The 25,939-nt window shown below is 39.4% G+C and overlaps 1 long non-coding RNA gene across 1 annotated transcript; it reads right to left on the bottom strand.

Annotated features, from left to right (window-relative positions):
- Window positions 1–204: 204 nt before the first annotated feature.
- Window positions 205–24,967, bottom strand: LOC139077291 (uncharacterized). Its single transcript, XR_011529676.1, has 2 exons — window positions 24,811–24,967; window positions 205–1,053 (listed from the first exon to the last, which is right to left on the bottom strand). It is a non-coding gene; the product is annotated as an uncharacterized lncRNA (long non-coding RNA).
- Between the last annotated feature and the right edge of the window lie 972 nt (window positions 24,968–25,939).

Raw genomic sequence — 25,939 nt, forward strand, 5'->3', positions numbered from 1 at the left:
TAGCCACTTTCATAACTCATAAGTACAGAGATAGGGAAGAAAGCTTCTGAAACTCAGAGTGGTTTGGTTTACTTTTGTTAGGGTCTCTGGTTGAGAGGAAAATTATAACCAAAGGCCAAAATGGAGCTCTTGTTTTAGGTATCTGTGGATTTAATTTATCTGTGTCTCAGTTCGGTCTACTATAAAAAATTACCACAGAATGGATGGCTTAAACAGCAAACATTTATTTCTCACAGTTCTTGAGGCTGGAAGTTAAAGATCAAGGTGCCAACAGATCCAGTGTTTGATGAAAACCTGCTTCCTGGCTTGCAGATGACTGTCTTCTTGCTGTGCCCTTATGCAGCAAGCTCTCATGCTTCTTCTTTCAAGGGCACTAACACCATTCATGAGGGCTCCACCCTCATGACCTCATCACCTCCCAAAGGTTCCACCTCCTTCTACCACCACATTGGGGGTTAAGGTTTTAGCATATAAATTTGGGGGACACAAACATTCAGTCCATAAGAGTACCATCCGTCACTCCTGTGGCCCTTAAAAATAGAGACTTTGTACTAAATAGGCATGTGGTAACCACATACTAACCTATATTTTCATTTTTACTTTGAACTTTGTAAGTCTTCTGGATGTTGACATCATTAAACATGGATAATAAGTCTTAAATTATTTTTCCATTTTTGTCCCCTCTGTCTCCTGACATGTTTCCTATTTCTTTGTTGGGCAGGATTAGCATCTTCCCTTAGTCTTTAAGAGCTGCATGAAGTCTCTGACCCACCCAGCCCAACGTTGAGTTAGTCTGCCTTGTCGCTTTTTGCCCTCGGTCAGTGGAGAGATCTACAGCTCGTCAGGATGTGCCTCTGTTGGATGGGAACTAGAAAGAAAATTCTGACAAGTAGAGTTTTTTATTTGATAAGCTTTCTCACGTGAAGTCAAGTCCTCTCTTTGCCGTACCAGGACAGGTGGTGGAGAAGCTTTGTAGATCTTTTTTTCTTCTAGGAAATTTGGCACATCTGGAGCGAAAGCCTCCTTTCTTGTCTTTTGTCATATTGTTCAAAGCTTTTAAGAAAAAAAAAAAAACAGCAAAGAGAAAATGAGTTTTCATCCAGAGATGGCCCCTTTTGGAAGCCCTGGACTACAGAGAGATTTTTAGGAGGGAGGAGGTCACCTTCTTTTGAGGTCAGACAGCTCTCTCTTTATGATACTGACACTTTCTGGCCAGGAAGAACATCTGAAAAACATATTTCCAAACATAAAAGTCAAGGCAGCTCTTTACCCTGCCATCTGCTGCCCCGGTCTCTACGGGGGGGGTCCCTCCAAACACACCTCAGGTTCCAAGAGTGGCAGGCCCACTCCTTCCACCTCATTCTGCTTTGCAGCCTTTTGAAGTACCACTCGCATCCTCCCATCTCTCACAACCCCACTTCTAGAGGTGTTTTGAATTTTATACTTTAGAGACTAGAATGAAGTCTAACGTCTCAATGACAACATTCGAATGGCATTTTGGCCCCTGCAGAAATGAATAAATCATTAAATGCACTTTGAAATGGGGAACTGAGGAGGACTGTAGACTATGCGAACCATGGGGACCTCACTTGGAACCCTCAGTGACGTTCTGAGTGATGCTTCAGGAAGGCATTTGGTGTAGATATGCCACGGTCCTGCCTATGACCTTGAAAGGACATAGGTCACCCTTTCCACTAGTCAGAAGGCCCAGGGATGAGCCTCTCTGAGAGAAGTGAAAATAATTTATGGAATCAATAATATTCAAATAATAATAATAACAGCCAATTTATTGGATGTTTACTCTGTTCCAGGTTCTATATTAAGTGCTTTTATAAGCATTATCTCATTTAATCCTCTCATCAATCCCATAATTTCTTCATTTGCAGAAGAGGAAACAGAAATAAATAAGCCAGAAGGATATATGGATATGCATTGTTTATAGTGGCCATAAACTGGAACCAACCTGACTGTTAACTAAAAACAAATCCTTAAATATGTTTTTTAGTAAAAAAGCAGTTTACAGTAAAATATGGATTTAAAAAACAACCTGTTTTTAGTCTGAAGGAAAGAAGAGAAAGAAGGATCTAAAGAAATTTGGATATGATTAAAATTGAACACGTAGTAGGAACTAGGAAACCCACTGCCTCTTAAGGAAAACTCTTGCCCAAGTCTAGACCAGTTTCTTGGTCCTTAAGCAGCTTTATGTACATATTTTCCTGGACTGTCAAGCATAGCATCCTCTTGGGACACTGACGGAATATCTAGTGAGGTGAAGAGGTAGGGTGACATTATAAATTCTCATCCACATCAGGACTCGAAAGAGTGAAAAGGGAGTGCTATGAATAACTACCCTGAGCAACGGGCATAACCCAGGAGCAACCTGAGCAGACCAGGACACACGGTCGCCTGTTCACAGGAGACCCTACAGCGAGAAGCCCCTGACAGTCCACATATGGCTGTCACTCTAATCCAGGTTCCACCCTCCCTTGGCTCCAGGTCTCTGTCCTGACCCAACATCCTATTACTTCATCTATGATTTCAAATGTTGTGTCTCGTTCCTTTTCATCCTGTGGGGGACTGAAATTGGCCACCCCAAGATATGTCTCTTTGGCATCAGGATTATTTGAGGCTGATTGCTTTTGATAAACTGGGACAGGGAAGGAGGCTCTGAGGAATGGAACTTGTCCTTTTGTTAGGACACATTTACGTTTGTAAGGTAAATCTCTATCTGTAAAGGTGCCTCTCTCTCTGTACCAGGAAGAAGAAAGGAGATGACCTTCTTTCTAGAAACTCTTAATCAATGACTAAGGTAAGGACTTAAATCTGCATTTTATTCTGCTTGTCTGGTAACCTCCCAAAACTGACTTCCCTCCCTCTCCCAATGTTGGCATTTCTTTAAGGATTAAGCATCTTTCCTTAGGCCAGGAACTGATTGCTGCGCTCACCTGTGACCGCCCAGCTCAAGACAATAGACTTGCCTCCTGGTACGCCCTCCGAGATAGCCGACCACTACCTGCTGTGTCCATCAAGTGCTGTGCCGACAGGGCAATCTTGTGACCATTGTGGGAGGGACATTTCAATCATATGTAAAACACCCTGTTTGGGGGTATATAACCACTCTGTGCACCCCACTTCTTCGGTGCCCCTTCTTCCTTCGGGAAGAAAGGCCCCGGGCCATGGTTCCTCATAAAGCTTTGTTTAATTTTCTCTTGCTATTCTGTCTCACGTGAATTTAATTCGTTCTCCGGGCAGACGAACCCCCATTTGGGAAGAGGAAATGTCTTCCTCCCCTACAATCCCCTGCCTGACTTCAGGTACCTCTGCCGCAACAAACTCCCTGGGGTTAATAGCTTCCACTCATGTCTCCAAGGGGATGAGATCATCCTCCATTGAGGACAGTAGAACCACAGACACTGTCTCACCCTCGTCCTGTATGACTCGCTACCTGACCACTTCCATCTGCATAGACTAACGGCTGGGCAGAACAAAGCAGACTCTCAGGCATCCAGGAGGAGGAGCCTGGCTCACAATCTCCTCGGTGTTGCTCAAGAAGACCAGACAGTCCTAAGCTCCAGGGGACCAAAGAGAAGATGAAAAGAGACTGAGGAAATCCAGAAGGTAAAATGCCAAACTCTATTCCCCTCAAATTGTCTCAGTCATTTGTCAGGAAGAAAGCGCAGAGCCCTGACCCTAAAATAAAGCAAATCCTCATATTATCCTCTTCAAAATGAAATAGAGTGCAGACAGGAGATTCATCCTCTCCCCTCCTTGCTCACCCATTGCTACCCACATCACACTAGTCACCAGAAGCCTTTTTTGTCACATAAAATACAGCCCAGGAGAGGCCAGGCCCATCAATTCATGAACATCTATTTGTATCCATTTTATGGGGTTCGAAGGAACCCTGTTTTCATGGAGTGCAAAATGTCATTTAAAAAATATTACAACAATGATTTATTAAACCATCTTCCCTCACCTTTTCAATGGTCATTTCTTCTGCTTTGAGTAGCTTGCATGAGTTTTAACAGAGGCTAAACGTTTAGTCCCAAACAGCAAGATATGACAGAAGCCCTCTCTTACTCAGTTGGTTGTTACCCAAGTCAACATGCAAGTCAAATCGTGTCCCACAGAAAAGAACAGCTTCCTGTGGAAAATGCCCCACATGACAGCTTTCAACAGGTGTTTGTCATGAGTTCCCATCCTGGTTGAGGCAGAGCAGGAGGGCGAGACGTTGGAAGGACCACAAGAACTTGGCTGTTCTACACAGAGTCTCTTGTTCCGTGGTGATATTCCCACTGCAAGGCTGAGAGTAGATGCAGTGCAAAGGGTCAAATTTGAGGAAAGTCGCACACACTGACACACATAGACACACATGTGCCAGGTGCCTCACTCAGCCCTCAAGGCATGGCAAGCCTGCCAGCCAAGGCCCTCAACATTGTCAGTGTTCCTCCCAGATACACAGGCATCCTTGGATGCTTTCAGGGTATCATGGAAGCTGGGCAAGACCCCAGGGACTGAATTCAGGCCCTCCTTCTCTGTCCACCTGACCCTTGCCCCTACTTTTACTCCGATGTGACTGTCCCCTTCTCCAACATCAGCATAGAATATTCGACGAATTCTTTGGACTTCTGCACCCACTCTCAGGTTTATTCAGTGGCATGGCAAGCCCTAGCAAACGTGGGTCTTCATATTTTTACGCAAGACAAAAATGAACATCAAGAGAGCCCTTAAAAGGTGTGTGCGTGCGTGGGAAGAATGGGAGTAGGGACTGACCTCAAAAAAGGCCATGTATTGGGGCCAGCTCCGTGGCCGACTGGTTAAGTTTGTGCGCTCCACTGCGGCGGCCCAGGGTTCGGATCCTGGGCACGGACATGGCACTGCTCGTCATGCCACGTTGAGGCAGCGTCCCACATCCCACAACTAGAAGGACCTGCAACTAAGATGTACAACTATATACCCGGTGGGGTTTGGGAAATAAAGCAGGAGAAAAAAAAAAAAAAGATTGGCAACACTTGTTAGCTCAGGTGCCAATCCTGAAAAAAAAAAAAAGGGCAATCTATAGGTTGAAAGATTGCTGAAAAGGGAGACGGGGAAAGGACCCCCTGGATTTTGCCTTCATGATAGATTAACAAAAGGGGCTTGGGGGAGGGCAGAGACACGCATTGCTTCTACTTATGTATGAGAGTGGCTTTTGTTTTCCACTTACATTTTTATCTTTTTCTTGGTGCCAACTAAAATAGCCACTTCCTTCTATGAGTCCTGCAATAGTCTGGTCACTGCAGGCCAACTGGGCCAACATAGAAATAAGCCTTATCCTGGGCTGGCCTGGACCTCCCATCACAGCTTCCTCCACTTCTGTCACCAGGACCTCCTCTCCTGCTCCATCGGCTCCCGGAGCCCCAGAGAAGGGTCAATGCACCAGGCATGCTCCTCTCTGCCCAGCCCCCCCTACACCCCTACAGCTTCCACATCGGAGGTTGTGTTTTGTGCCTGGTGGATCTGGAATAGAGTCTTGATTGTCTTCGATTTTCCCGTTTAAGCTGCCAGATGTCTAATGTCAAATATTTAAACCTTTTTCTGAGAAACAAATTGTGAAAAATAACAGACATATAAATGTCCAGTTTTCGAAAATATCTCTCTTTTCTCAAACTATAACTTTAAATATTATTAAAGTAACCAAAGGTTCCCAAGTCTTTCCAACCTTCCATGACTGCCTTTGTTTAAATATGCAAATAAAATCGTTCAGGCTTAATCTTGGAAAGGTCAGAAAGGTTCTTCCCAGGGGCTCAAGTTCCATTGTCACTTCTCACTCGAAATGTCTGTTCCCACTAAATTCTTGGCGTTACTAGCTCGGGGCATCTGGTCCCTTGAAACCAGTGCAGGTCTCCCCTGCACTCAGGTGCTTGGCTTCATTCCCTCAAAGCACTACTCACACGAGAATGTTGTAAAGGCAAGGTGTTATTAGCTGGGGAATTCATTCATTCATTTAACAAATCTTTATTGAGTATCTACTACAGTCTAGGCCCTATTTAGGCCCTGGGGATTCAGCAGCAAGCGAGAGACAAAACCCTCTGCCCTCATGAAGCTGACCTTCCAGGGGAAACATAAGATAATCAATACAATAAACAGGACAGTGTGAAGTGTGTCCGGTAATAATAAATATGCAGAGAAAAATAAAGCAGAGAAAGGAGATGCAGAGTGTGGGCAGGAGAGTGACAAATAAAAATGGCAAGCAATAGGATATACTGGAGTATATGAGGAAGCCATTTGGTATAAACCTAATTCGGCCTGACCTTGTCTTTCCAAAAGGGCCTGACCGAGGCCGTTGAGCATGCATTGTATATCTGCTTTAGAGATTCCCTGTGGCAAGAACAAAGGCCCTTGAGATAAAGGTGCAACTTCTCTCCCCATCCCAACTTGGCGTCTCCTTAAGGATTAAGTATCTTTCCTTAGGCTAGAAACTGATTGCTGCGCTCACCTGTGACCACCTAGCTTAAGACAATAGACTTGCCTCCTGCTATGCCCACCGAGATAGCAGACCCACTACCTGCTGTGTCCATCAAGCTCTGTGCTGACAGGGCGATCTTGTGACTATTGTGGGAGGGACATTTCAATCATATGTGAAACACCCTCTTTGAGAGTATATAACCACCCCGTGTACCCCCACTTCTTTGGAGTGCTCTGGTCCTTTGTGGAAAGACTCTCCTGAGTTATAATCCTAAGATTTAAGCTCAGAATAAACTCACCCAAATTTTCATTTATAGATTGGTTATGGATTATTTTCGTCGACAAGAGTGTTGATTTTTTAAATAGAAGAATCAAGAAGGCTTCACTAAGGACTCTTTACATTAAATAAAGTCACCCTAGCAGGTGCTGGAAAAAGCCATGCCCACATCTGGAGGAAGGACATATTAGCAGAGGGAGCATATTCCCTGAGGGAGAAACAGCAGGAGGCCAAGGTGGCTGCAATGGGAATCAATGAGGGAGGAGCCAAAATTTGATCAGAGAAGTTGGAAGCAGACGGTCCAAAAGGATAACCAGTGGGACAACATTAGTTTTTACTCCGAGTGAATTGGGAAGCCGTCGCAGGCTTTGGAGTAGAAGAGTGATATAATACAGCTTGCATTTTGGGAGGATCTTCTGGCTCCTGGGTTGGGATGAGACAGAAAGAGGCAAAGGTGGAAGCTAGATGACGAATTTGGAAGCTATTATAACAATAACCCAGGTTGGAGCTGGGGCCTGGAACCACAGTCCCAGCAGTGTGGTGGTGAGGCGCGCTTGTCGGTTATGGGTATATATTGAAGGTTTGCCGACAGGGCTTGCTGATGAACCAAATGTCGATGTGAAGGAATGAGAGGAAGCAAGGATGAAACCCAGGGTTTAGCCCACACAACCAGAAGGACGGGCTTGGCATTTACTGAGATGGGGGAGGAGAGTAGTAAAAACAACGAAGTTCAGGAAAGACTAAGTTGAATGTCAGGCATGGGAATTTCTCCCTGGTTGTGTCCCTCTAGAATCCCAGCCTCTGGCCTTGTTGCTGGGCTCCTTTCTCTCAATATTCTTTATCTCCGCCTCCTCTTCCAGGGTTCCAACCTCCTTGCCTTTAGCTGTTGGACGAGAAGCTCCAAGATTCCTGTTTTTTATTATGTACAATTTAGTTCTTTCAATGTGATGAAAAAACTGAAGAAAACAAGTTCAGAGAGACAAACTGATCACAAAAAATGTCAGAGTTTTATTTCAAGCTTGCTGCAAAGGCTGAGACGCCTAAGCAAGCCAAGCCAAAGAGTTGTCTCTTGGGAGAAACTTGGAAAAGAAGAAAAAGAAAAGGAAAAAAAGGAAGAAAAGGGTGCAAAGGAGGAAGAAGGAGAAGTTATAAGAAAGAAAATAAGGAGGAAGATGAATAAATAAAAGCCCGATTGAAGACTGTTGGCTCTGCACCGTCAGTAGATGGGTGGCTAACTGACTTTCCAGAACAGGTCTGGGTCTCAGACCCAGCATTTGTTAGGAATGTTAATTGCTTTCCATAAGAGGCCCAGAACCTTTTAAACTATGTAAGAACAGTTCTGTCCCAATCGGATTTGGGACCATGTCCTTTCTCACTTGTTTCCCTTCTGTCTATCCACAACCAATAAACCCCATCAAGTTTTTTTATTTTCTAAGGAGAGATGAGTGCTACCCCTTCACTACAATGCACAGAAAGATGATGATTTCTTCATGTCTAGCCATGATTTCTTTCTTCTGTTATAGTATACTCTAAAGGAAAGCTTTTCACTGATGTCATATTATGATATGACTTCCACACATGTACTGTTATTGACATTACTGCCCTCCAAACTGCTTTTTGTGCACGGGGCTCCATGGGCTGTGGGCTCTAGAATAGGAGTTTGACCAGTAAAGCAATGAAAGCACCAACAGCTCAGAAAACCAATCGTGCTGGCATCATTTTACTTAAACTTTCTATTGCCCAGAGTTTCTAACATATGCAGAAAGTAGGTAGACTTAGACTATGAACCTCCACATACCCACCATCTCTCTTCAACAGTTATCAACTCCGGCTGATTGTATTTCATCTATATCCCCACCCACTTTGCTTCCTTTTGTATCATATTGAAGCATATCTAGACATCATATCATTTTCACTGTGTATCTCTAAACCATAAGGATGATTTTTACGTGTAAACTCAATATCATTGCCACAATTTAAAAATTAACAATAAACCCTTAATATCAAGCTTCCAGTAAGAGTTCAAATTTTCAACTGCCTCATGAACGTCGTAATTTTATTTTATACTCTGTTCATTTGGATTGGGATCCAAATAAGGTCTACGTGTTGTGATTGATTGGTAAATCTTTAAGTGTTTTTTACAGGTTCCCGATTTCTCTCTCTCTCTCTCTCTCCTTGCAATTTGTTTGTTGAATAAACCATTTGGGGTCCTGTAGAATTTCCCATGGTCTGGATATTACTCATTGCCCCTCCATGGTACAGTTTACCACGTATTTCCTATAAACTGGTAGATAGATCTAGACACTCCTAACTTGTTTTAAAATCACATTTGCAGCTTACTTTAATACTGACTATTTCTGTTATGAAATCTTACTATGTCTCAGAAGTGTTACATTTGTCTAACTTTCATGTTTTCCAAATCTTGCAGCATTCTTTTAAGGTAAGAAATATTTGATAGTTTTATTCCTAAAGGGCTAACTACCTTAAATCAAATACTAAGAAAAAATTATTATTTTAGAACAGAAAACTGATGATAACATTTTTGGTGAAAAAGTTATATTCACTATGAGAATAAAAACGGTCCCAAACCTGGTCTGGGGCGGAACTTTTTTGCACGATGTAATTCACCACCTCCTCTGGGAAGTAACTGGCATTGCTGTAAAAATTGCTTGAGCAATTTTCTGATAGAACTAAATGAGATTAAGGACTTCTGGGAAGTCAGGGTTACCCACCCAGCTGACTGGCCAGCCTAATAACCTTTAACCAGACATTATTTTTGCTTCTATCCAGTTTAACAATGATTAACCATTCACTTTGCCTATAAAATCCCTAAAGGGAATCTTAAATCGGCACACTTAGAGGTCCCATCCCTTGTGGCCAGCTAAAAATAAGAGTTTGGTCCGGGCTTGTAATCCATTTGTCTAAAAGTTGTTTTAATAATATTTAGGAAGAAGTACTGTAATTTTTTTATTACTTTGTGTGGCTAAGAAATTTCATTGAAAGGTATTAAATGTATACACAAGAGCCTTTAAATATATGGAAAATTGGTTTCTTTGAAAGCGCTGAGCACTTTGATTTGACTAATGGAGAGAAATTTCTTCTTTGGATAACATAATTCAAACATAGCTGCTATCACAGAGTAAAAAATCTTCCTTAAGATTCTTTCTGTGAGCAAATTGGTGCCTTGGACATGGTGCCAAGTGCCTTGAGAACTTGATGTTGAGAAAACAACATCTCTTGATAAGTGGAAACTGATAAGTTGATACTTATCAAGAAACTTCTCAATTTGATAATTGGATTTAATTGTTTTATCAAATGGATCCTGAATAATCTATGAGGTAGGGACTTTAATGAATCTAAGAGGGGAAGAATGAGTTGATAAAAAGTGAACTCCACTTCTGATTTTTAAAAATACGTTTAACTCAATGGGAAATATAAGATGAATACTTGGATAAATTTTTAAACTAGGTCATAAATAAATAAAAATTGAATGAAAATATAATAAGAGGATAGATTGTATATATAATGTGCATTTTGTAAAATCATTTTTATCATGTCTGTGCAATAATTTTGTTGACATTATCTGGAAATTTTTAGTTACCTAGGAAAAATATAGGTATATGTATATTTCAAATGTATATATTACAATGGAGTTTAGCCCATGCTCCTGTGCCTTTCAGGATACTACATTGTGCCAAATGGCTCAAGATGGCTCTCCATTAGACCTGCAGACTTCAAGGTCTGAGCAGTGCCACCAAGAGCAGGTTCAGGGCTCACCTGAGCCTGAAGGATATATCAGCTAAAAGTCTTCACACAGGTTTATATTGATATGCAAGCCCCATCCTGGGAGCCAGCCCAGGAAATTTATACTGGTTCACCTGCCTTCGTCAGCCCTGGGTCTACACCAAGGAAGAACAGGGCTCTCATATTAAGGAAATCAACTCAAGGGCAATGGGGAGTAATAACAACTATTTCATAAAAATTTTAGAAGGATAAAAAGCAATGATATATATAAACTACTTAGCACAATGTTCAGTGAACAAGGAGATACTTAATATTTATTATTTTTAGTATATTAAATTATTACTTAACATACAAAATTAGTAATATTTATTAGCTCCTTCTCTTTCCCAAAGTCGGGAGACTCACACGTGCTCAGGGTCAGAGACTGTCAATGAAGAAGGCAGGATGTAACAAAAATAATTATGTCTGTGTAGTCCTTTATAATCTACAAAAGCTTTAACATGCATTGTTGCACTTGAATCTCAGCTCACCCACAGCCCCGCAAAGTGCTCTGTGGGACAGGAGTCAGTGCAACCAGTTTATGGATCCCCAGGAACCTCGTGAAGAAGGATGTGATGTCACAGCCACACTCCTAATGGAGAACTGACCTCTGTGGGTTCTGATGCTCAGATATATCCTACTCACAGTCCAAGCCTTCTCCCACATCACAGTCACAAGATTCCAAGTAGAGTTACCAAGTGAAAGGATTCTCTGGACACCAGACTTCCAGTGCTAAAACCTGCAAAGTTCCAGGCAAACCAAGATGAGTTGTTCAGCCTAGTTCCAAGGGAAATGAACACCAAGCTCCATAGAATAAGAGTGCAAAACACCTCAGCCCTCCGAGCCAGGAGAAACCTGCCGCTTAGCATGCAGTGTGGAACGCCAAGGTTTCATGGTGTGAGCAACTTACATGTCACTTGGCCTGGGAAGACAGCTTCTCAAGGCTCTTATTCTCCAAAGAAGGACGGGAAAGGGTTACAAAGCATCTCTCACCCGCCCCTGTTGAGGGTCAACGTTGGTGCTAACCTCCCTCTGTAGTCTAATCGTACTCTTTCTGAGGTTTGTAGGTGTGTCCCAGGATGAACTGGGCAATCACTCAATTTGGGTTTCCCCTCCCAGAAGCAGACGTCTGCAGGAGGGCCCAGCAGCCCTGCTACAGCTCCTATAGAACAGCAGTGGCAAGAAATTGTTTCACACTATAAAGGAGAGGGCACCACCTCCAAGCTTCTCCTTGAGAGAGGTCTAAAAACTCCCATTTGACACAGAAGGACAGAAATTTATGCATAAAAATGGTAATATCGTTTGTTTTCAATGCTGTCCTTCCCACCCCCATATTCATTAAAAGGTTCTTGCATAAGTCATCATTTCACTGATCCTGAAAAAGTTGATTAAACCTCTCTTTTCCAATAGAGGAGCGCAACTGTGTTTCTCTGACTGTGTTAAACAAAACTGTGTGAGGCAGCCAGACAAACTGAGAAAGCTGAAACCATCTGGGAAAAATTGAGACTTTCAGGGTCTGGGGGGAGTCAGAGATCCACACAGGAACTCATCATGGCCAGAGGACGATTGTTTTAAGAAAGGAGATATGGTCTAGGAATTAGGGCTGAAACGAAATATCAGCCCAAAGGAGAAAGGACAAGGAAGACAAGTGAGGACCCCTGAGGACTAGAGAACAGGTGTCTGTCCAGGCAGGCACAGAGCAGGCAGTTAGCAGAGATCCTCACTAGAGGCAATTGGTGAGTTTGGTGCAGACACACAGTCAGCAGTGGGGAGGGTCAGAAGCTGATGTCATTTTCCCATAGGGCACCCAGCCCCTGGGAAACAGTAGAGAAATGACTAAATCTCATGCTAGTAGAGCCAACAAAGAAACCAACACAGAGATGGCCTGAGGCTCCTCATGGACACCATGATTAAGGCACACATGATGTCCCCATTCTCGAACAAGGAAAGACCAGAGCTGTGAGTAAGGAGGCCAACTGCCAAGACCAGAGGAATAGAAAAGAAGCAAACATTGCGTCTAAATTAATGTGTCATGAATAAAGTTCGTGTTGAAATCTGTTCTTCTCCCCTAGCTAGATAAAAGGCCATATGACAAAAGAGCTCTTTAGGCAGAGTCTTTACAAAAAGGAACAGCATTCTCATCCTGCTTTCAGCATTTAGGTAAAAGTACATAAAAGCCAACATTTCTCCAAATACAACATATCAAAGAGCAAAGGAAAGCAAAGAATCTCTGTTAGAAATTGGGCTGGGTATTTTCCATGCAACTTACAGATGAGAAAGCAAGGTTCTGAGCTCATATTTTCTTCCTTACGTCAAATAACTCTTCCTTTGTCCCCCCAAATTGGCAATCAAATACGGTTAGAATGATGGTCAGCAAGCCATCGAAGTTGAAGCAGTGAGCAATTGAAGAAAATACACACAAAACAGGAATGTGGCACCTAATTAACAAGTCAGAAGTATTTACTAAATGAAGATAGAAGATAATATAGGCTTCTAAACGAGATATGAATTTTAGTCATCTTGGAAAAAAAGAGCAAGAACAAGAGGCCTGAAGGATCTCACTCCTGAAAACAAAAGGAAATTTGGGAATTTGATCTTTCTTAGGAATCTGACCATAACCATCACAGTTATATCATCACAAGGAGTTGAAAACTAATATAGCAACCTATTGTATATTGACTTTGCAATACCACAAAGACAGTACTTCTATTGACCAAAAAACAATTCTTTTTCCATATTACATAAAAGATCTTCTTTCTTGAAATTCTTAATTTAAACATATATATGTTAATATATATTTTATATATAACATATGTTTATACATAAATATATAGTATATAAATGAATGTATAATATCTATATGTCTGTACATATATTTATAATATATAAAATGAATGTCTATATCTATATATGATATAGATGTATATCCATTCCATATACATCCACCAATTCATTGAAGAGTATCATTGGCTATTATGCTCAAGGCCCTGTGTTAGATGCTGAGAATGCAAAGATGAATAAGATGTCTTCTCTATCACAATTTAGTGGAGAAGTTTATTGATTCAATATATGAAATTAAAATATGTGATAAATGCTATCAGTAAACAATTTAATTAATAATTAGGTACCCAGTGACTGTGTAGTACCTCAAAATACAATTATTCAAACCCATAATACATTATTCTGCCTGGAATTATTCTGTGTGCCCCCATCGTCTCTCCCCTAGCTGTGGAACATTTTCACCTGGACCACAATGCCTGTCATATGCTCAGTAAGTATTTGGCATTTTAATGAGGATTAAATAGATAATGCTATGAAAGTTCTCTGAAAAATATAAAATGTGACACAAATACAGACAGCTGTCATTGTTTATTCAATAGAGCTGAAAATAGAGAAACTCATTTTTAAAAACTCCATTAAAACACATAAGAGTGCCAACTCTTTTTCTTTTTTTGAATAATAGTAGCACTGAGAAGAAGGTAGATAGTATATTAACATGTCCAGACAAAGTGAATCAAAATGGACCAAAGTCTACTGGAGATCTGATGGTCAGATATAAATAGTCACTCCCTTTGAAACCCAACCTCATCCCCAAGAAAATCGTGAAATTTTCATTATTCTAATAATTGTATTATGATTTTTAAAAATAAAGAAATCACCACATTCCAGCTTGCTTAATATTTCCACAGTGGAAATAAATGATAATAGGGGTTTTACTGAGAATTTCCATTTGCTGAACACAGCAGGCAAGTTGGTGGCAGCTGAGTTCTGTCAATGAGAAACCAATTTGGGTTGGTCTGATATGAAAATTAAACTACTGCAGTGTATCAGAATGTGGTAAAGTGCTTTTAAATCTTAGCCTTAGTGATTTATTGAAAAGAAGGAAGTGACTTATTGGCAAGGAAGAAGTAAAGAAGAGGAGAGTAGTGAGGGGAGTTAATGGTGATGAAAGATGGAAGAAATGATCATGAAACCAGCCAATTACTTCCTTCATTTTTTGCATCTGTGTTTTATTGCACTAAAATGGAGAGCACAAGAGCCAGATTTATTTTACTTTTTTTCTCTTTTTCAGGCATAAGAAAAAAGCAGGGGGATACAAGTAAGAGTGATGGTAAGATAGAAATAAGAAGAGAGAATAGTGAGTAAAAATAAAAGAATTGGTAAAGGAAGAGTAGGGGAAAGACACAGAAACCTGAGAACTTAAAAAAAGAGGGAGAAAAGTAAGACAATTGACCAGAAAACAGGCAGAATTGGTCCCTTTGTGTGAAGTATTTTTGCCCCTTAAAATCATAAAATAAATATCTTGATAAAGTTTAATGTTTTCTTTTTTCTTCTGCTGCTGCATTATACGCATCATCCTACTTCTTGTTCTAAAATGTGAAACACTAACCATTATTCCTTCCTTCCTTCTCTGTCTTTCAATGTTTTGACAGTTCTCTTTAGGCAAGAATTTCCAGATCCATTTATCTTGAAGTTTAGAGCAACAAGGTTGAGATTATTTTTTCTGGAACAAAAACAAGCAATTCTATGTCTTGCGACAGATGACCAAAAATTGAGAGTGATCCATACTGTTGGAGTCCAAGTCATTCTAAGATTTTGGAAATGGCTGACTTGTAGGCATCATCCCTAATTTTGGGATAGATAAATCTGTAGGTGACAGAGTCCTTGTAAGGATATAATGACACCAGCAGGGGCTAGGCGCACAGTAAGAGCTGAGTAGTCGCATTTTGAATGAAGATTTGTGCTTGAATTGTTTTAGTAACAGAAGCAGTAAAAACTTAAATTTTGTTTAATTTGGAGAAATGCTTATTTTTTAACATCTCCCTATTCCTTAACAGCTTTGAGATGTAAAATCCACAAAATAAAAGATGCTCAAAGAAGGTGTGATGGGAACTTCCCTCCTAATGAAAATCTGGTCCTCGGGGCGGCCGATGGCAGATGCCCTCAGCTTCGGTGGCCCTGGGTTTGTGGGTTTGGATCTCAGGCACAACCTATGCACCACCTAGCAAGCCATGCTGCGGCAGGTGTCCCATATATAAAATAGAGGAAGATGGGCACAGATGTTAGCTAGGGGCTAATCTTCCTCAAAAAAAAAAAAAAGAAAGAAAGGAAGAAAACCTGGTCCAAGATTTCTTCCTTTTCCAAAGGAAAATCTGTCCTTGCACTCATTTTCTGGAATCATGACTTTGTAATCTTTCCTGTCAAGAAAAGATGTCCAACTTTATACTTTGTAACATTCATTTAGACAGAACAGGCGTGATGGCCGCTCTCCAACTTTCTCCCATCATTCAGCTTTTCTCTTTCAGTTTTCCTATAAGCACGTGGAATGGAGATAGCATAGGTAGATGCCTATGCATCTAGCTGTCTTTCTGGAGAAACATTGTAAAAATAAATTCATGATGGCAATTTCCTCAAGGGAAAGGGTCAAAAATGTGCCAAGTAATTTAATTTTAAAAGTGACTTTAGGACAGGACATCAGGAGCTAGTTGGCGGGTAACTCAGGGAAGGTTGAGGGTTGTGGTGAAGGCCCAGATCCTGCACAACCCGAAACTTAGTGGGGTCGACCCTTGCAAAGAAAGCCTTGTAAGCCTTTTGTAGAACAGTATCTCACTTTCAGGTGTCTGACTGTCAGTCTTCCGCCCTGGTTAATATCATCAAGGGAATCCTTGCCTGACAGAATGTAATTTAGGATCTATTAAATATGATTACTTGGCCTTGAAAATGATGGATATTGGACAGAATTATAGAATCACTTTACAAAAGAAAGGTCTCTTTTACATTCTTTCTTGTGGAGCCTAAAATGAAGCCTGAGGAAATCCCTTAGAGGGGTTGTGGCATTTATAGGTTAGGTTTATGAAAAAGGGAATTGGTATTCATATTAAAAACTGTAAAAATTGAGCAAGGTGAAGATAGTGAGCATGCAGACAGCTGTGACGTGTGTCTGAAGGGTGAGTGGCACGCTGCCCAACTGATTTACTTGCTTTAATTATATTAGTAATGTGAAAGTCGACATGATTCGAAACAAGCTCTTTGGGTTCTCCATTCAAATACTAGCCCCCAGTGACTACTTTTTATGGTCCTCCCAATTTCCAATTACTTAAATGTTCATAGCTGAAATACTTCAGAGTTCATTGCTGGGTTTGCTTTGGAGGTGGCCTATGCTTGAGCTTTTATTTAATTACATTTTGTTCCTGGTTATAAAAGTAATATACGGGTCATTGAAAAAATTGTGAACCATAAAAAATTGCAAAGAAGAAATTAAAATCACTAATAATTCTGTCACCCAGAGATTGCCGTTAACATTTTGCTGTATACCTACTAGGCTTTCCTTTTATATATATATATACATATATTTTTTTATTACTTAATTGATGTAATATCATACATAATGTTTTCTAAAATTTTTAACATTATAGCATGACTATACTCCAATATTTTTAAATATCATTATATGCTAAGATATTTAGTGATTATATACTATCCATTGTATATATGTATCATCAATTTTTAAACTGATCTACAATTGATGAGGATTTAGGATTTCTTTTTAAATTTTTTAACCATTATCAGATAACATTTGTACACATCCCTAGTTTTTCCTTAGGTTACATTTCCAGAAGTATTACTATGTCCCAAAGTTTGCAAAATATTCAGCCTTTTTACATGTGGCTGAATTGCAAATTTCTCCCATCATGCAAAGTCTACATTATAGTGTTTCTTCACCACATCTTCTGACCATTTATCTTCCCTGGATCTAAACAATGGAGGTAGCAGAAAGAATTGAAATTATCACCATTATATTTCTGGTTGGCAGTGAATTTTGTGTTAGGGATATGGTGGGAGCAGCATTAGAATTCTAAATTATCTCAAAAAACAAGGAAGAAGGAGGGGGAGAATGAGAGTTACTGGTCAATGGGTGCAGAGTTTCAGTTTTGCAAGATGAAAGAGTTCTGAAGATGGATGGTGGTGATGGTTGCACAACAATGCAAATGTACTTAACACCACTGAACTGAACACTTAACAACAGCTAAGATAGTAAATTTTACCACAATTTTAAAAATTGGGGGTAAAAATGAGGAAACGAGGAAAAAAATCTCGACTACAGCTATGCACCACATAGTGACGTTTCTGCCAACAACAGACTGCATGTACGATGGTGGTCCCATAAGATTATAATGGAGCTGAAAAATTCCTATCTCCTAGTGCTTCTGGAAGAAGACCCTCAGGAGCTTCATCCATGACTTCAAAAGATTTGCCAAGAATGAGGAGTTTGCAAAAATGAACAAGCCCGTGGCTAAGATGGCAAACAACTTTAACCTGGGTGTGCATAAGAATGACCTTGAGGAACTGCGAGAGGTGGCTCCTCAGGAGTTGACTAACGAGGAGTTGGAACTGGAACAAGAATGCATAGCAGAAGAAGAAGCAAGACAAAAGAAAACTGCAGGAGAAGAAATAGAAGAATCTCCAAGAAATTCACATTGAAGAGTTTAGCAGAAGCTTTTGCAGACCTCAACAAGCTCCTTAAAAAGTCTGAAAATGTGGGACCCAACACCAAAAGGCTTTCATTAATAGAGAGGAATGTTCATGGTGCATTATCTGCTTATAAGCAAATCTATGATGAAAAAAGAAACAAACCAAGCAAACTTTCATGGACATATTTCTGAAAAGAGTGATACTTCCTCAAGAGAACCTCAGGCAGGTCCTTCAGGAGGTGTTCCAGAAGAAGGCATTGCTGTCATAGGAGATGACAGCTCCATGTGTGTTATTGCCCCTGAAGACCTTCCAGTGGGACAAGATGTGGAGGTGGAAGACCGTGATATTGATGATCCTGACTCTGTTAGGCCTAGGCTAATGTATGTGTTTGCGTATTAGTTTTTAACAAAAAAAATTTAAAACTAAAAAAATAAATAAATAATTTTAATAATAGAAAAAAGAGTATAGAATAAGGATATTAAAAAAGAAAATATTTTAGTACAGCTGCACAATGTGTTTGTATTTTAAGCTGTGTTATTACAAAAGAGTGAAAAAGCTAAAATAATTTAAAAGTTCATTTAGTAAAAAAGTTACAATAAGCTAAGGTTAATTTATTATTGAAGAAAAATATTTTTTTATAAACCTAGTGTTGCCTAAGTGTACCGTGTCTATAGAGTCTACAGCACGGTGCAGTAATGTCCTAGACCTTCACGGTCACTCACCACTCACTCGCTGACTCACCCAGAGAAGCTTCCAGTCCTGCAAGCTCCATTCATGGTAAGTGCCCTATACAGGTGTATCATTTATCTTTTATACTGTATTTTTACTGTACCTTTTCTAGGTTTAGATATGTTTAGGTATACAAATACCATTGTGTTAAAGCTGCCTACAGTATTCAGTACAGTAACATGCCATACAGGTTTGTAGCCTAGGACCAAAGGGCTAAACCATAGAGCCTAGGTGTGTAGGAGGCCATACCATCTGGGTTTGTGTAAGTGCACTCTATGATGTTTGCACAATGAAATCACCTAGTGATGCATCTCTCAGAATGTATCCCTGTCGTTAAGTGACATGTGACTACTTCAGTTGCAGAGGAGCACATCTGGATAAAAGAAATAAGCTCCCATATTCCATGATGTTTTCCTGATGTTTTGGTAGATGAAACCATAGTCATAACTAACATTTATATGGTGCTTTCTAATTTACAAGTGCCTTCGTACATGAGTCCGTTGACATAAGAGCCTTGTGAAATAGTTGATTATCCTCATTTTGTATATGAGAGTTCTGAGTCGAAGGTCAAATAACTGCACAAGGTGATATAGCTGACATCCTTCCAGGGCCCCAACCCCTTGCCCAAACTGTCTCCTATGAAATATACTACCAAGATGGTGGCAAGGCTCTTGTGCGGGCAAACCATCAAGTGTTTTCACTTGACAAGTCAAATGTTTCATATATAAACTGAAAAGGGCAAATATTTAAATTGCACTTAAAGAAAGGATTTAACTTAGGAAAACAACTTCTTTTTGTAACAGTTTTAGATAGTTTAATAAAATATTAACTTTACTAATAATAGTAACAAATAATTCCCCACTGTTTGAATTCTTATTTTGTGTTTTTTGCACTTTCCAATATAGCTTTAATTTTTAAAATTTTCCCTCCATAACATATTTCTTATTCTAAAGGGGGAAACACACAATGTTACCAGTTATCAGTGTGGCCAGTCCGGGTGGCAGGGAAGGGAACTGAGGAAGTTTACAATAAATTAGAGATACTGGTCACCCTCTTCACTACCTCTTATCCTGTTAAAATACAAAGAGAAAAGTTACATATTTCCAAATTAAATATTAGCATAAACATAGATTGTTTTTAAATGTAGATTTTCCCTCGTTCCCCAAGTTTTCTTTGTCTATTTTTGGATGCAAGATCTGATCAATGATTAAAAAGTTGTCATTGGCTCTTATTTCTATTCAATATCATCTTCAGTTGTAATAGATGATTTCCCCAACTTTTCAAGATCTCTTAGAGTTTTGTCTTTGAATGATTCCCAAATAATTTAATCTGACAAGCAGATGTTTTTGGTAAACAGAAATCTGGTCTGTGAGACTTATTCTGCCTGTCAGATCATTTATCTTTGGAATTACAAGCATCATGGACATCATGAATATTTCTTGCTCTCGTATATTGACTAACTACATGCATTCAATACCCATTATTATGAAGCTGCCATGTGCCCAGTACTGAAAAAATAAATAAAACACAGTCCTAAGGGGACTCCCACCACATTAATAAATAGAGAAACTAATACATACATAAATTATTAGGATGAAATGGAATAAGCACAATACTAGAAGTATATGCACATGCTCTGGGGGTCACAGACGTATTATTTTTGCCTCTGTAAGAAAAAGCCCTCACAGAAGAATCATCTGAGTTGGGACTAAAAAGATGAAAAGGTTTTCCTAAGTTAAGAGATGGGAAGGTTGATGCACATATATTACCTTGTCCCTTGCTTTACACTTAGATATTTTTTTTCAGTTAATAGTATAGAGCCATATAATGTCAGATGCTCTGACTGTAACATTAAAAACATCTTTAGATCTCATAGCCAGTTCATCATTCTTTCGTAAAGTCTACATTCTTTTTAAATTCACCAAATTGTCTACCATCTTATACTGTGCCTGCCACTGAGTGGACTGATCAATTCATTGTTGATCAATAAATATTAAACTTAACTATTAAGCTCCTTGATTAATTTACCACTGCACTGGTAAAGTGAGGATGCCTAGCTCCAGGGGTGCCATTCACATGAACAGGACCTATGAGGGCCCTGGACCGTCTTCTGCAAATCTATTTGTTTGAAGGGATTTATCTCCATCTTCTTTGTACACAATTCTATTTTAACTACTGCATTTTCCTTTCCAGTTGAACTATAGTTACAGTAGGATTTTAAGAAAAAAAAATTGCTGCCAATTATTTATGCTGACCACTTCTCCAGTTAATTTGGTTAAATAGAATTTCTAGAACAGTAATAACGACCTTCTAAGATACTGTATCATCACCTGTCCTAATCTCTTACTGGTATTGATATAACATGGATCACTGGACAATGTAATCTCCACCATATAGTTGATATTGATGGCTTCTGGTCAATTGATACATGCCAGATTTATTCAAAAATCATACCAGGTTTGAGATTCCTAATCAACTATGCTGTGTATTCTCTTTTAACCATTAACTGAATTTTGAAAAGGAATTTGACATAATGCTAACTTCCTTTTTGATGGTAAATCAAGTCATAAATGGTCTATTCTCTAGAATCCAGAATGGCCTCCACCTTGTTTATTCTTTGCTAATAAATATTTCACGTTATTTTAAGCTATGGCTGGATTTTTTTATATTTGAAACAAATGTGGTTCTTCTGTACAACTTCACTTCATTCTACAAAGGTTTATTTTATATTTCCTCTATACCATTAGATTCCTCTAACTTTGATGAGTCTGCCCAGCAAGGGCTTTCAATAATGTTTTCCCTAATTTAGATTTTTGCCCATCAGAAACTAAGGACTTTTTCTAAGAAAAAGAAATTCATGTGAATGGAGTGGTTTGAACATCCAATATTCACTTATAAAAATGAGTTCTGCAGGACTTTCCAGCTCTAGGATTTTGTTTGTGTAATGGCAGAGTGAAAACAACAGACTGTAGTTGCATGAATGTCAACTGTGTTATGTCAAGGAGAAAAACATCAAATTCATCCTGAATCAGATCAAATAGAACAGTCCAAGGAATTTTAACAGAAGTAAAAACTCTAGTCAATTAATTGAATTGGGAATTATAATTTTCAGTGGTTAGACATCATATCTTGAAATGAAAGTTTCTGAAAAACATTAATTAAAATCTTTCCAAGGGCTTTTGAAGTCCATCATGTTTATTTTATGTTATTTTTATTCTTACTTTTTTTGGTGAGGAAGATTAACTCTCAGCTAATGTCTGTTGCCAACTGTCCTCTCTTTGCTTAAGGAAGATTGTGGCTGAGCTAACATCTATGTCAATCTTCCTCTATTTTTTTTTTTATACAGGATGCCACCATAGCATGGCTTGAGTGGTGTGTGTAGGCCTGCACCTAGGATCTGAACCTGGGAACCCTGGGCTGCCAAAGCAGAACACATGAATTTAACCACTATGCCATGGGGCCGGCCCCTGTTTTATTTGTTGAAATCTCTTGCAGTGTGGCACATCAGTGCTGAGGTGTCTGTGCAGTCACATGTAATCACCTTGCTGTAAGGCATCATGTGGGGTCTCTTACATAGTGACCTGTCTCCTGCCAAAACAGAAGTTCATGAGAACTAAGAAACCAGTGATTCTGCTGTGAGTATAGACAGAGGAAAACAGGTTTTTCTGTCAATAGATCAATCTCTTTCCAACTTTTGCAAGAGAATCTCTCTGCAGGTTATTTGGTCAAGCACTTGGCAAGGCAAAATCAAATCTATCAGTGAATTATTTTTTGTTAAAGTCAGTAAAGGAGTGGCTTTTTTCCTGCACCCAGGAAAATATGTCCATCTTCTTGTCACTTAAATGCAGCTTCATGGAGCTGCCTAGAGTGTTTCATTAGAAACACACACAGTAGGGGCTGGCCCTGTGGCCGAGTGGTTAAGTTCGCGCACTCCGCTGCAGGCGGCCCAGTGTTTCGTTAGTTCGAATCCTGGGCGCGGACATGGCACTGCTCATCAGACCACGCTGAGGCAGCGTCCCACATGCCACAACTAGAAGAACCCACAACGAAGAATACACAACTATGTACCGGGGGGCTTCGGGGAGAAAAAGGAAAAAATAAAAAAAAATCTTTAAAAAAAAAAAAAGAAACACACACAGTAATGTTTTAACAATGCGGGGCCAATAACCCACCTAATACGATCTTGTTCTCTTTCTAAGCAAATCTGGGAATGAACAACAAAAGTAACAATTTCTAAAGAAAAAAACTGTTTCTTGACATCAGGATGATGAGCTCACAGCCATAGCCTCTTCCATACCTCTCAGCAAATGGCAGATCTCACCTCAGTAGCCCGTTCGTTCCAGATATTTCTCTGAAGTTGAAAGACTCATACCAAATCTCATATCTAATAATAATAAAAGCTAACCTTTGTTGAGCAATTAACATGCATTGTCCCAAACACATGCGTTTGGTCATTTAATCCTCACTACAACTCTATGAGGTGCTGTTACAGAGGAGTAAATTGAGGCACAAAGTGGCTAAATGACACCTGGAGGCTGCACAACCAAGTAGTAGAGAGTGTGTTAAAAGTCAGATTCTTCCAGAGATGACTGTCACTCGCAAGGAAGAAACACTTAGTCTTATAAAGTGAACAGTTAGACAAGTTAGAGATTTTTCCTTCTTCCATATGAGGACTATAATGGAATTTTTCCTAAAAGATTATTTTAGAAAGCAGGAGATGTACCATAAAATTATATATACTAAATTTGGGGGAAAAAAATTCCCCCAGGCAGTGACCTTTATTACCAAGATTTGATATGGAAGCCAATTTTTATAGCTCAGTTAAAAACTGCTAAACCCATGCACTTATATAATAGAAATGCTGACATGACCTTAATTCCAGAGGTGCAAAGGGTATAATTGAATTTAAGAACAATGTATCTCATCCATTAAGTCATTAAATAGATCGTAATAATCTGACACATTTGGTAAGTACTACAAGAAAGTGGTTAACAATGGTATGCAAATAAAATGAGCTTGCGCTATTAGCTACTGTATTTTAGGTTGTGTTTGCCAAATACAACATTAAATTACAATATAGTCATTTAGAAAATGTTATGGCAATATATTTTAAATGTTCCTGAACGTGATGCCAACACAGAGAAAGAGAATGTTAGGATCTACAGGATACTGCCAAGTACCTATGTGTAATTCAGATAGCTTATATTTACAGTTTGTAGAATTAAACTTAATCAGAATTACATCGTTTTGACCCAAACTTCTGGAGTTGCCATGGTGGCGCAGTGCATCTGCTCAACGAGCATATATAAGGATGCGAACTAAATGCCAAAATCAGACCATTCCTCCACACAGATGTATATTTGGCACTGCTGAAAAAAACACCCAGATGTTTGGCATCATACAACCAAATGCCTAAATCCAAGTGAAATCATGAGTTAAACATACATTCAGGGAATTTAATCAATGTAGACATCCAGTCGGGCTCATTCTAGCTCAAACAAAATAAAACAAAGCCAAAACCCTCCGCTTCTTTCTCAAGGGCAGGACTAGAGACCTGAATTTTCAATTTATGTTGTCTCAAGTCTTCCTTTAATCTGACTGTTTATAGGACCAGTAATGAAGCATACTAATCATTTCAGTGTAACCGAGACTCCAGTAGTGCAAAACATATTGGCCGTCAGAATTCCAACAATTATTTTAATTAGATCTTCTGCTTGTTTTATTTCCTTATGCAAATGCTAACAGAACAAATAGGAGTTAATAAATAAGAATATACCTAACAGATTTTCCAGGTAAGAGTTGGTCAAAATAATTGCAAATATATTCAAATGTCTTATTTTAGATTTATACATAGGCAGCAAGCCCTGGATATGGATATGGGCATTTATATAAAATATATATAACACAGTGATGTAAAAATTGAAAATGTCAAAAATACTGCCATAGTGAAATAAATCATCAAGGGTTTAGATTGAAAATAAGTGACTCAATTAGTGTGATAGATCAATTGCAAAAATGGCATCAGTTTCTCTGCTTCCTTACACTGTGTCTATACAGCTCCTCCCATCACAATGTGGCATTTATTTGTCCTACACTCTTACCATTGAACTGGACTGTCTTGCAACTTGCTTCCGCCTTTGGAAGGTGGTGGAGGTGATGGGGTGCCATACGTAGCCGAGGCCCCAGAAGGCATTATGGACACTCGCTCACTCTCTTGCTCCTCTTCCTTTGCCATGAGAACAACTCTGGGCTAGCCTGCTAAAGAATGAGAGACCATGTGAAAGAGAGTCAAATTGTCCCAGCTGGGGCCATCCTAGACCAGCCAGCCCCCAGCTGACCCACCAGCTGATCACAGATGCATAAGCAAGCCCAAGAACAGCTAAGTCTGGCACAAACCAGCAGAACCCACCCAACTGATTTGCAGGCTTGTGAGAAATAAGAAACAGTTGTTTTAAGTCAATATGTTTTGAGGTAGTTTCCTATGCAGCAGTAGATAACTGATACAATTAATGTCAGACAATATTCTTATAGCAAAATAACGCAAATATCGTGGTTATCTCCGAATATTAATGATCTTTGAATTTACATACATTTTATATTTTTTAATGCACTGTCACAGACTTGGCTTGTCTGATAGGTAAGATAACTGTGATTATCCTCATTTTAAAGATGAGAAAAGTGAGACACAGAAAATTTAAATCATGCAGCCAGCTGTTATTGAGGAAAGGAGTGAGAATAAGGGTAGATCGAAGAGTAGAAGCCAGTTCTCTTCTCTCTAAATCCATATCACTTCCAATAATCTTTATGATCTCAACTGGTTTTGCTGTGATTTTGACTTAAGGATTAAAATATCAGCATCCTGGTACCCCAGCTAATATGGCAAGTTCTATCCTCACCATCAGGAAAATTGGGTAGAATGGCCTCCAATAAATCCACTAAAACAAAAAAATGAGAAAATCTCCCAAAAACCTACCATAATTCAAAATTAATTGTTGTCTTTGCTATTGTTGTTTTTGTTGTTAAGTGTCTTAGGCTTCCACAGGGTTTACTTTTCATTGAGAAGAAAAGGGAGCAGGGGGAAAATTCGCCTCTTACTTTGGTGTCAACCTTTGGACTACTTAATAAACCAATTAAATTAAAGATTCAGAAAGTACCAGTCTTTACTCTGAGATAACCACTGAGTAATCAATGATAATTAAAAAAATCAATTGCTCTTCTGTAGTAATTAAA

The sequence above is a fragment of the Equus przewalskii genome, chromosome 1 (genome assembly GCF_037783145.1).
Source record: "Equus przewalskii isolate Varuska chromosome 1, EquPr2, whole genome shotgun sequence".
NCBI classification, from domain to species: Eukaryota; Metazoa; Chordata; class Mammalia; order Perissodactyla; family Equidae; genus Equus; species Equus przewalskii.